The sequence below is a fragment of the Xenopus tropicalis genome, chromosome 4 (assembly GCF_000004195.4).
Source record: "Xenopus tropicalis strain Nigerian chromosome 4, UCB_Xtro_10.0, whole genome shotgun sequence".
NCBI classification, from domain to species: Eukaryota; Metazoa; Chordata; class Amphibia; order Anura; family Pipidae; genus Xenopus; species Xenopus tropicalis.
This window is the reverse complement of record NC_030680.2, coordinates 33,876,854-33,887,275: the sequence shown is the minus strand read 5'-3', so window position 1 is coordinate 33,887,275 and position 10,422 is coordinate 33,876,854. Positions and strand designations below refer to the sequence as shown.

Genomic DNA, 10,422 nt, shown 5'->3' with positions numbered 1-10,422 from the left:
CACAGTGAATTACTGTCCTTAGAATTTAATGCAGAAATGCAGGAGCTTGTACGTTGGTGTTTATAAATATGTGTCAGTAATAATAATATGAGATACATATGTATATACATGTATGTATGAACGTTTATTAGTCAAAGAGGCCAAGTTCAAGAGAACTAGCCTATTAACAGTCTGATTGGCTTTTTTCTAATAAGCAATTCCAATCAAACTATTACTTTAAAATCGAATACTCATTACAGTGATACAAGTGCCCCTCACAACTTTCCTTGTGTATGGTTTCATAGTGTAGTGGTTATCACGTCTGCTTTACACGCAGAAGGTCCTGGGTTCGAGCCCCAGTGAAACCATCGGTTTTATTAAGACCACCCCCATGGAATAATGTGTCATGTCCTATAAAAGTGTCACCCACACTACATTACTTGCTTATAGATGTATATCACTCGCTTGTGTAGAACGTTAGTTCTCAACCTTCCCAATTCCACGACCCTTTAATACAGTTCCTCATGTTGTGGTGACCCCCAACCATAAAAGAGTCATGTTTTGGTTCCTAAGACCATCGGAAATACATATATTTTATATTGTAATTCAATATTGTATATTGTTGTACATTGTTTTTTATAATACACAAGTGTATTATAAAAAAGTGACAATGTGACAGAAATTACATCACTGAGTACCAATAATAACTGATGACATCACAAAGCACTGTTAATAAGGATATCATTTGCAGGATGTTAATGGCTCTTGAGTACTATATATATATAGATATAGATATATAAAAATAGTATCAGTGATCTACAAGCCTATTAACAGTCAGATGGGAATTTTTCTAATCAGCAATACTAGTCAAACTATTATTTTACAAATTCTTATTACAGTGTTACACAGAACTGTGTAGTTTGGTTTCATAGTGTAGTGGTTATCACGTCTGCTTTACACGCAGAAGGTCCTGGGTTCGATCCCCAGTGAAACCAGCTGCTTTGTTTAGACAACCCCTATGGAAAAAAATTATATATAAAAATATAAACAGATGCTTGTCACTGGCATATGTAGAAAGCTATTACTACACATATAGATTAATTAATGTACTTTCTGTTGTAAAATATGAGGATTTTATAAATTACTAAGGAGTTCCAGGACCCCATATAGGCTAGGCTAGGCGATAGGGCCAACTGGAATAATTTGTCATGTCCTATGAAAGTGTCATCTACGCTGCAGTACTTGTGAATGTTTATCACTGGCATGTGTAGGAAAGCTTCAAACCCATAATGACATATAGTGAATAATGTACCCACTATTGTAAAATATAAGGATATTACAAGTCACTGCAGAAGGCTGAAGGTAAGTATTTTTATACTAGTCATGAAAATCTGTTTAAGAGTCAGAAATCTGCAAGCCTATTAACAGTCTGGTGGCCATCGTTTCTAAGTATAAATATCAATTAAACTATTTATGTTATAAGTATACATATGAGCCTAGTCAGTAGCTTGGTTTCATATTGTAGTGGTTATCACATCTGCTTTACATGCAGAAGGTTCTGGGTTCAATCCCCAGGGAAAGCACAGGTTTTATTTAGACCACCCCTACAAAATAAATTGGCATGTTCTGTGAAAGTGTCATCCACACTGCATTACTTGCTGACATTCATCACTAATGTGTAGAAACACTACAAACCCATGACGACTTTTAAGGAAAGATGAAACAACCCATGTTTTTTTTTGAAAGTTTCATTTTTATTGTTTTTTAAAAAAAAAGTGGGAAGGAAGGGGAAGGGGAAGAGGGATCAACGGGAGTACATAGCTTTGTTATGGTACAGTTTACATACATAGTGAGGATAACATTGTACAGAGGTTTACCATACAAAAGGCGAGCAGTACGATATTCGTATTTTGCGGCATTATTGCAGTAATTATTACACTGAGTGGATTGGGCGAAGTTAACATAGCGGTCCGTTTAAGGGTGTACGGGTTAATTAGCTGGGATCTTCATGTCCCATCAGGTATACCAGGATTTAGTTCCAACCAAGGGGACCAGATTCTTTCAAACTTCAAGGGGCACCCACGAGCTTCATAAGTGAGTCTGATAGAGGGCAGCGCTGCATTAATGAGGGTTTGCCATAATTCCGGTGAGGGTACGTTATTACTCATCCAGTTTAGTATTATGACTTTCCTAGCGTAATACAGAATAGTTCGGTATAGGGATCTGGTTTTGTTGAGTGGCACAAGATCTTCGATCTGGGCCAGCAAGCATACCTCTGGGGTGCATAGATTAGGAAGACCCAAGTTATCTGCCATGTATTTAGTTACCCTAGACCAGTAGCTTTGGATTGGTGGACATTCCCAGGCTAGATGTAGGAAAGCAGATCCTGTGTTGTGACATTTGGGGCATGTGGCCTCAGGACTGCGGCCCATTTTTTGCAGTTTGAGGGGGGTAACATACAGTTGGTGGATAAACTTATATTGTATTAGTCTGTTGCGAATTGAGATCCCATTGTTCGTTTGTCATGTTGGGAATTATTTGTTGCCATTTGCAGCGGGCCGTGTTAAAAGGGGGGGAGATACTGTTCAGCAGAATTTTATAAAATCTAGAGATTAATTTGCCTGTACAGGGGTTCCTTAATACTAGCTCGATATTTGAGGGGGTAGGTGCTAGCTCCAGTGTCATAAATTGAGCTTTGAAGGCGTGCCTGAGTTGGAAGTAGCGAAATATTTGGATGTCCCGTCTATCTAGTTTCTCTTGAAGCTGTTCCAGGGTGGGAAATCTATCCTCAACCACTATATCGCCTAGGTACTTGATACCCATTTGGGCCCAGTAATGTACGTCTTGGAGGCCCTGCAGGTGCGGTAGATTAGAATTGCTCCATAGGGGGAGGAAAGGAGAAATGGGGGGAGTAAGATAATTGAGTAATTTAGATGCTGCTTTCCATGCCCTAACTGGGACAGTGACTGTTGTGGGGCATCTAGGATAGTCTGAGGGCCTTCTGTATATAGTGTTTTGGACTGCCTCTGGTGAGCCAATCTGGTGGGCCAGGATAAGGAATCCCGGGTCTTTCTAATCTGCATGAAGCCAGGTGTGGATGTAGTATAACTGGCTGGCCAGGAAATATAGGTGTAGGTGTGGGAGAGCCAGTCCCCCCTCTGACACCAGGGCCGTGAGGGATTTCCAGGATATTCTAGGGGTCTTATTGTCCCATAGGAAGGGAATTAGTATTGAGTTTAATTTTTGAAAGGTCTTTTTGGGAACCCAGACCGGTGAATTGTGTAGCTTGTACAGGAGTTTGGGGAGGTAAATCATTTTGTACATGTTTACTCTGCCCCATAGCGTGAGGGGGAGTTTGGCCCAAAAGGTTGTGGTGGATTTGAACTGAGTGATGAGAGGGTCAATGTTATCGGCTATATAAGGTGTGGTTGAGGGTGAGATCTGTATTCCTAGATATCTAAATTTAGTAACCCAGCGTAGGCCATGGGTGTTATCGGGGGGGTTCAGTATAGGGTCTACTGGAAGTATTATTGATTTTTCTTTATTTATGTGGAGAAAACAACCCATGTTTAGTTAGTCTTAGGGCCATAGTCCTGGGATCTGGCCAGTGGGGAGCAGGCTAGGTTATGTAGGTAGATGGTGGTGGCAGGGAGTGCGGGTTGGCGTTGGGCAGCCTTGGGCAACTTTACCTTGCCTAAATCTGTCCCTAGGGCTTGTTGGTTTGCTCCTACCTTACCCCTCTAAAAGTAGCTATGACACTGTTTAAGCAATACTTTGTATCATTAGCATGTTTCCCATTCAGCCACCATGTCATGTGGGTTTTGCAGCTGTCCCTGATATGTGTTTTCTATTTGTGTTAAGTTAACTTTTAGCTACAAATACCTCTGAATAAAGTAACAATATTTACAGAGCAATATTTTTAGTATGTGTACTAAGCATTTATTGTGTGTATGCCATGTTGTAGGATCCAAAGAGAGAAATCAAAAAAATACTGCACTTCTTAAAGAGGGAGTTGAGCGAGGAAGTTCTGGAGAAGATTGTTCACCACACTTTATTCCAAACAATGAGCAAGAACACCATGGCAAATTATAAAACCATCCCAAATGAACTTTTGAACCAGACCAACACTGCCTTCATGAGAAAGGGTAAAAGCAATATCTGTGTTGAGTTACCCGAGGAATAAAACCGTTTTTACAAAAGGGTACTTATGTCTTCTGCTGCCCTACAGTGCCCATGAATAGCTAGATCCAATATATTGTATTCTATTCATAACCTTTAAAAACAGGGGCTTTTCGGTCCGTGTATGGGCGCCACCGACGGGCCTGCTTGACCAATTTCTGGTATGAAATCGGGCAGATTTCGATCAGGCAGGTTAAAAAATGTAATCGGATCGGGGACTGCATCAGCACATTGATGCGGTCCCCGGACCGACTTTGCCTATACCCGCCATAATAATTCGATCGTTTGGCCCCAGGACAAAAACGAATTAGCCTGGATTCTCCTGACATCGCCCACCCGTACGTGGGGGATATCGGGAGAAGATCCACTCCCTTAGCGACATCTCCAAGCAAGTGGATCTTAAAGGAAAAAGAAAGTCAAAGTCACTTGGGGGTGCCAAAATGTTAGGCACCCCCAAGTGACTTTGACCACCTACCTTTTACCCCGGGCTGGTGCCCCTGTGAGGAGAGAACAGCACCAGCCTGGGGTAGCTGCCGGCGCTTACTTCTTCCTGACTCGCTGCGCGCGCATGCGCAGTAGAGTGAAAAGCCGAACTTAAACATTAAAGTCGGCTTTTCACTCTACTGCACATGCGCCCACCGCTGGCATTCCAGCAACGGAAGCAGGAAGAAGGAAGCGATCCGCTCCAGGTACCAGCCCGGGGTACAAGGTAAGCGGTTAAAGTCACTTGGGGGTGCCTAACATTTTGGCACCCCCAAGTGATTTTTCCTTTAAGGTGTATGGGCACCTTAACTCTAGCTTCTACTCCTCTTTAAATAATCAACTCTTTTGTCTTTGTCAACGCTGATTTTTTTCAAGTGAAGAAAAAATTGATATTCTATTCCCACACCAACTTTTTTGAACACCAGTATCTGATGCTTTTTTTTTAGCATAAAGAGAACACGCAGATCTCATTGTAAGGTGGAGGGAGGAATACAAGTGTGGGCACTGTGAATTTCAGATCATCCGATGACATGTCACATGGGCCCATAGAAGGAATCAGCAGACTAGACAGGCTAACAGTAAACTATACAGGCTGTCTAAACTGCCTCTTTATGGGCCCCCATATGGAACTCAATCTGGTTACGCAATTTAGAGTGATAGCAACACATTAAGAATTACAAGTGTTTTTATATCTTATTATTCCTGGAATGATGCGTGAAATGCTGTAAGAAGAAAATAGGATCATAAAGGGGAACAAGGGTCATCAGACACTATACAGTCCGCGTGTAACAGTTGTGTATATTATTATGATTATGAATATGCAAACATACATATCATATATATACTTTTACTTTTAATACTAACCACACTGCCTTTGTTCCCCTGAGATGCTGCTTGCTGACACATTGGTCAGTTGTAGAGAGGTGTTTGAGAAATGGTTTTAGTGGACATGGTCAGAACCAGACCTGGTATAACTTGAGACAGGGAAGAAGAGCCCTGACCAATGTATCCACTTCCAACTATGACAACACTGATTTATCCTTCTGAGAGTTTGAGGGGTGACGCTGTGAAGTCACTATCTTCTAGTAATGTCACTAACCGAGAGCTTACTGAGATACTGAGAGAGCCAGCCTTACCGAGTGCAACTAAAACCCTTGCTTTTCCGTTTTGTTATATGTGGTTTCTCATATTTTGGTGGCTAAAAAACAATTTTTTCTTCCCCTTTCTGTGTGTGTCTCAGGAGAGGCTGGTGACTGGAAGAATCATTTCACTGTTGCTCAGAATGAAATGTTTGATACCCATTACCAGAAAGAGATGTTGGGGACAAGCCTACATTTCAGGACTGAGATCTGAGGCCTACAGAAACAATTCGCCTGTCTTTTTATACTATGAATCTATGAAAGTTATTTTAATAAAGCAAATGTGGAACAAAATTTTAGTACAACTGTTAATATATTTCAACAGGGCTTATCCATTTGATAAAATAAATAGACAATGTCAGCTTTTCATAGTGAATTACTGTCCTTAGAATTTAATGCAGAAATGCAGGAGCTTGTACATTGGTGTTTATAAATATGTGTCAGTAATAATAATATGAGATACATATGTATATACATGTATGTATGAACGTTTATTAGTCCAAGAGGCCAAGTTCAAGAGAACTAGCCTATTAACAGTCTGATTGGCTTTTTTCTAATAAGCAATTCCAATCAAACTATTACTTTAAAAATCGAATACTCATTACAGTGATACAAGTGCCCCTCACAACCTTCCTTGTGTATGGTTTCATAGTGTAGTGGTTATCACGTCTGCTTTACACGCAGAAGGTCCTGGGTTCGAGCCCCAGTGAAACCATTGGTTTTATTAAGACCACCCCCATGGAATAATGTGTCATGTCCTATAAAAGTGTCACCCACACTACATTACTTGCTTATAGATGTATATCACTCGCTTGTGTAGAACATTAGTTCTCAACCTTCCTAATTCCACGACCCTTTAATACAGTTCCTCATGTTGTGGTGACCCCCAACCATAAAAGAGTCATGTTTTGGTTCCTAAGACCATCGTAAATACATATATTGTATATTGTAATTCAATATTGTATATTGTTGTACATTGTTTTTTATAATACACAAGTGTATTATAAAAATGTGACAATGTGACAGAAATTACATCACTGAGTACCAATAATAACTGATGACATCACTAAGCACTGTTAATAAGGATATCATTTGCAGGATGTTAATGGCTCTTGAGTACTATATATATTTATAGATATAGATATATAAAAATAGTATCAGTGATCTACAAGCCTATTAACAGTCAGATGGGAATTTTTCAGCAATACTAGTCAAACTATTATTTTACAAATTCTTATTACAGTGTTACACAGAACTGTGTGGTATGGTTTCATAGTGTAGTGGTTATCACGTCTGCTTTACACGCAGAAGGTCCTGGGTTCGATCCCCAGTGAAACCAGCTGTATTGTTTAGACAACCCCTATGGAAAAAAATTATATATAAAAATATAAACAGATGCTTGTCACTGGCATATGTAGAAAGCTATTACTACACATATAGATTAATTAATGTACTTTCTGTTGTAAAATATGAGGATGTTATAAATTACTAAGGAGTTCCAGGACCCCATATAGGCTAGGCGATAGGGCCAACTGGAATAATTTGTCATGTCCTATGAAAGTTTCATCTACGCTGCAGTACTTGTGAATGTTTATCACTGGCATGTGTAGAAAAGCTTCAAACCCATAATGACAAATAGTGAATAATGTACCCACTATTGTAAAATATAAGGATATTACAAGTCACTGCAGAAGGCTGAAGGTAAGTATTTTTATACTAGTCACACGAAACTCTGTTTAAGAGTCAGAAATCTGCAAGTCTATTTACACCCTGCCTGCACCCAAATTAATTGAATACTCTCGAGTGCAGGCACATCTAGCCGAAATCCACATAAAAATGTGCCTTCACCCAATCGTATTCAATTCATTCACATGGATATGTTATCACAGGGATACACTTAATGCGGCTTTAGCCTTAGCCATAGGCTGATGTTAGACGTGGCGTATTCTCGGCAAGCCGGAATACGCTTGCTGAGAATACGCTCCGCTACTGTAAATGCGCCCTACCTATGCCTGCACCCGAATGAAAGAGATATGCTTGGGTGTAGGCACATGTAGCAGAAATACGCATAAAAACGTGTGAGAATGCAAAGTCTTCTGTTTTATATGTGTATTTCGGCTACATGTGCCTGCACCCGAGCGTATCTCATTAATTCCGGTGTAGGCACAGGTTGGACGCATTTACAGTAGCGGGGCGTATTCTCGGCAAGCATTTTTCGGCTTGCCGAGAATACGCCATGTCTGACATCACCCTTAGGGTGTACCTGCAAGTCCAGGTGATTACCATTGAAATGAGTAGGTGGAGCTATTCTAAGTGATTTATTCCAGCTGAAATTCAGGTAGATAGATCTCTGCTGTCGCGGGCAACTAACCAATCTGAAATGGCAACAATAGGAGATGCTGGTGGAAAGCCTTTCACACCACTTTGTTTCCCAAAGTCACGTCAAGTTGCCCGCAGGAGGAAACCGTGCGACTTTGGATTACCGAAGCGATGCAAAGTTTTTCCCACTAGCGACTCCTATTGTCCTCAGTGGGAAGCCATTTTGGAGAGGTTGGTTATCCGCAATAGCAGAGATCTATTGCGGGCAACTGAACCGCTCCATGGGTTCTTACCCTTAGAAGACTACCAACCCCCTAGCATTGCTTTGTGTGCCATTGTCCTTAGGGAGATAATAATTTTAACATTGTTTTCTCTTCAAAAGAGCGATGAAAACATGTTGAAAGCACTGCAGTATGGATATCAACAAAAAAAACCTGGTTTCACTGGGGATCGAACCCAGGACCTTCTGCGTGTAAAGCAGACGTGATAACCACTACACTATGAAACCACATGATGATAGTAAGGTGAGGATGGCATACCAATTCCTACCATATTGCTGGAGCATAAAAGATTAAAGGGGTGGTTCACCTTTAAGTTACTTTTAGTATGTTATAGAAAGACCAATTCTAAGCAACTTTTTAATTGGTCTTCATTATTTTTTTATGGGTTTTTTTAAATTTTTTGCGTTCTTCTTATAATTATTCCTAAGACGATCGGAAATATGTGATTTCCAATGGTCTTAGGTAACCCCTGTGAAAGGGTCGTTTGACCCCCAAAGGGGTCCCGACCCACAGGTTGAGAACTGCTGTTATACAGGGGTAACTGTATATTAAAGATGCTTATGTGAGTGCCTTAGAAGCATTAGCCTTGAATCTGGAGGAGGGGTACAATAGCAGGTTCCCAGGAGCCTCTTTCTCTCTCCCTCCATTGCTGATAAGGTCCTTTCCCAGAACAGTATCATATGCCTACTAGTAGACAATAGGTGGCCAATCCTACATGATATCCGACCAACTGTTTATTGCATATTGTTCATATTTGCTATTAATGTATGTAAATCTGCCACCTTTTTGTTTTTTTAAGTGGAGGGTTCCCAAGGCAAGTGTGTGCCCCAATTACAACCTCCCGCTCCGTACCATGTATCCCTCCAACACCACTGGTCCCCTTGGCAAACGCATGCACCATAAACCCACCCCTGCTCCAAATCCTGGTCTTTCAGACAGGCTGAAACTAGGGGAAGGAAGACAGAATAGATACATTCTACACACTACCACTGTTGCACCCTGAGGAGTTGCCTTTTCTGCCTACCCCTTGTGTTCTGTGATAAAATGGTGGCATTTTACAATATTGGGTGGGGCTTTTTTTAAACCAGTATTCCACTGTGAAAATACACATAGTTTGTTCTGCTTATTTGGGGGTGGAAGGATGGTCAATCTAAAGTAAAAGAGAATGTGATTTTCAATAATTGGCATCAGAAATCAGTGACTAATTTGTGTTGTTTTTAAATGTACAGTTCTTGAGCAGTGTGGGGTGGGAGTGTAAAGAAAAAGTGAGAATTTGGTGTTATCAGCATCAGCAATATTAATGCAGTTATAAGGCAAATTTCCAACGAAAAATTGTATGGTTTACTCATTGATCAGTCAGCATAGACAGACAGTACTTCACTAAACAAGCCAAACCTCTCTGTCCCTGGTTGTGTGTTTGGTTGATGTCTTTCTACTGTATGTCCTACCTACATGGAAGCAATTGTACTTCTGAAAAAACCCATCAGCTGTGCCTAAACAAAAGCCACCTCCAGCCAAAGGTGCAGGCACTTCTTTTATAATAGCCATAACCTGATTAATGACCTCCATATGGCCCTCCAGCTGTCAATGTAGCAGAACTACACTTGCTTCCGTTTCTGAAAGCAATTGTCCAGTGACAGCTACAGGGTTGCCTAGTTAACATAGAAAATATCCAGGTAGCCCCCCCCAGCACATTATACAGCCAGCTGCTTTAATGGAGGGCATGTGTGCCATAGTAGGCTGTTAAACACTGTAGATTTGCAAACACAAGTGCAGTGTATGAGAATTAATACATAATAAGGGGGACATGCAAAACCTTTATGAGTAGATTTATCAATGTGTGAAATTAGGGCTCTTCACAGAAAAAAATGTGGAATGTTTAGAAGTGTATTTATTAAATTGGGAATTCTTTCACCAACTGATAAAAGCGCCTCTATGAATCCCTTAAGAGTGAATAGAAAGTGGGTGAATTTTTCTGTGGCGAGCTATACTTTCACACTTTGATAAATCTGCCCCTTTGAGTGTGGCTACAGCTCCATGAG

The 10,422-nt window shown here is 40.7% G+C and overlaps 1 long non-coding RNA gene and 5 other non-coding genes across 6 annotated transcripts; 5 read left to right on the top strand and 1 right to left on the bottom strand.

The window, feature by feature from the left end:
- Positions 1 to 274: 274 nt before the first annotated feature.
- On the top strand, positions 275 to 347 carry trnav-uac. Its single transcript has one exon. It is a non-coding gene; the product is annotated as a tRNA-Val (tRNA).
- A 554-nt stretch (positions 348 to 901) lies between these two features.
- trnav-uac lies at positions 902 to 974 on the top strand. The gene has a single exon. It is a non-coding gene; the product is annotated as a tRNA-Val (tRNA).
- Positions 975 to 4,022: 3,048 nt separating this feature from the next.
- Positions 4,023 to 6,074, top strand: LOC116410351. Its single transcript, XR_004222316.1, has 2 exons — positions 4,023 to 4,124; positions 5,882 to 6,074. It is a non-coding gene; the product is annotated as an uncharacterized LOC116410351 (long non-coding RNA).
- Positions 6,075 to 6,422: 348 nt separating this feature from the next.
- On the top strand, positions 6,423 to 6,495 carry trnav-uac. The gene has a single exon. It is a non-coding gene; the product is annotated as a tRNA-Val (tRNA).
- Positions 6,496 to 7,046: 551 nt separating this feature from the next.
- Positions 7,047 to 7,119, top strand: trnav-uac. The gene has a single exon. It is a non-coding gene; the product is annotated as a tRNA-Val (tRNA).
- Positions 7,120 to 8,534: 1,415 nt separating this feature from the next.
- Positions 8,535 to 8,607, bottom strand: trnav-uac. Its single transcript has one exon. It is a non-coding gene; the product is annotated as a tRNA-Val (tRNA).
- Between the last annotated feature and the right edge of the window lie 1,815 nt (positions 8,608 to 10,422).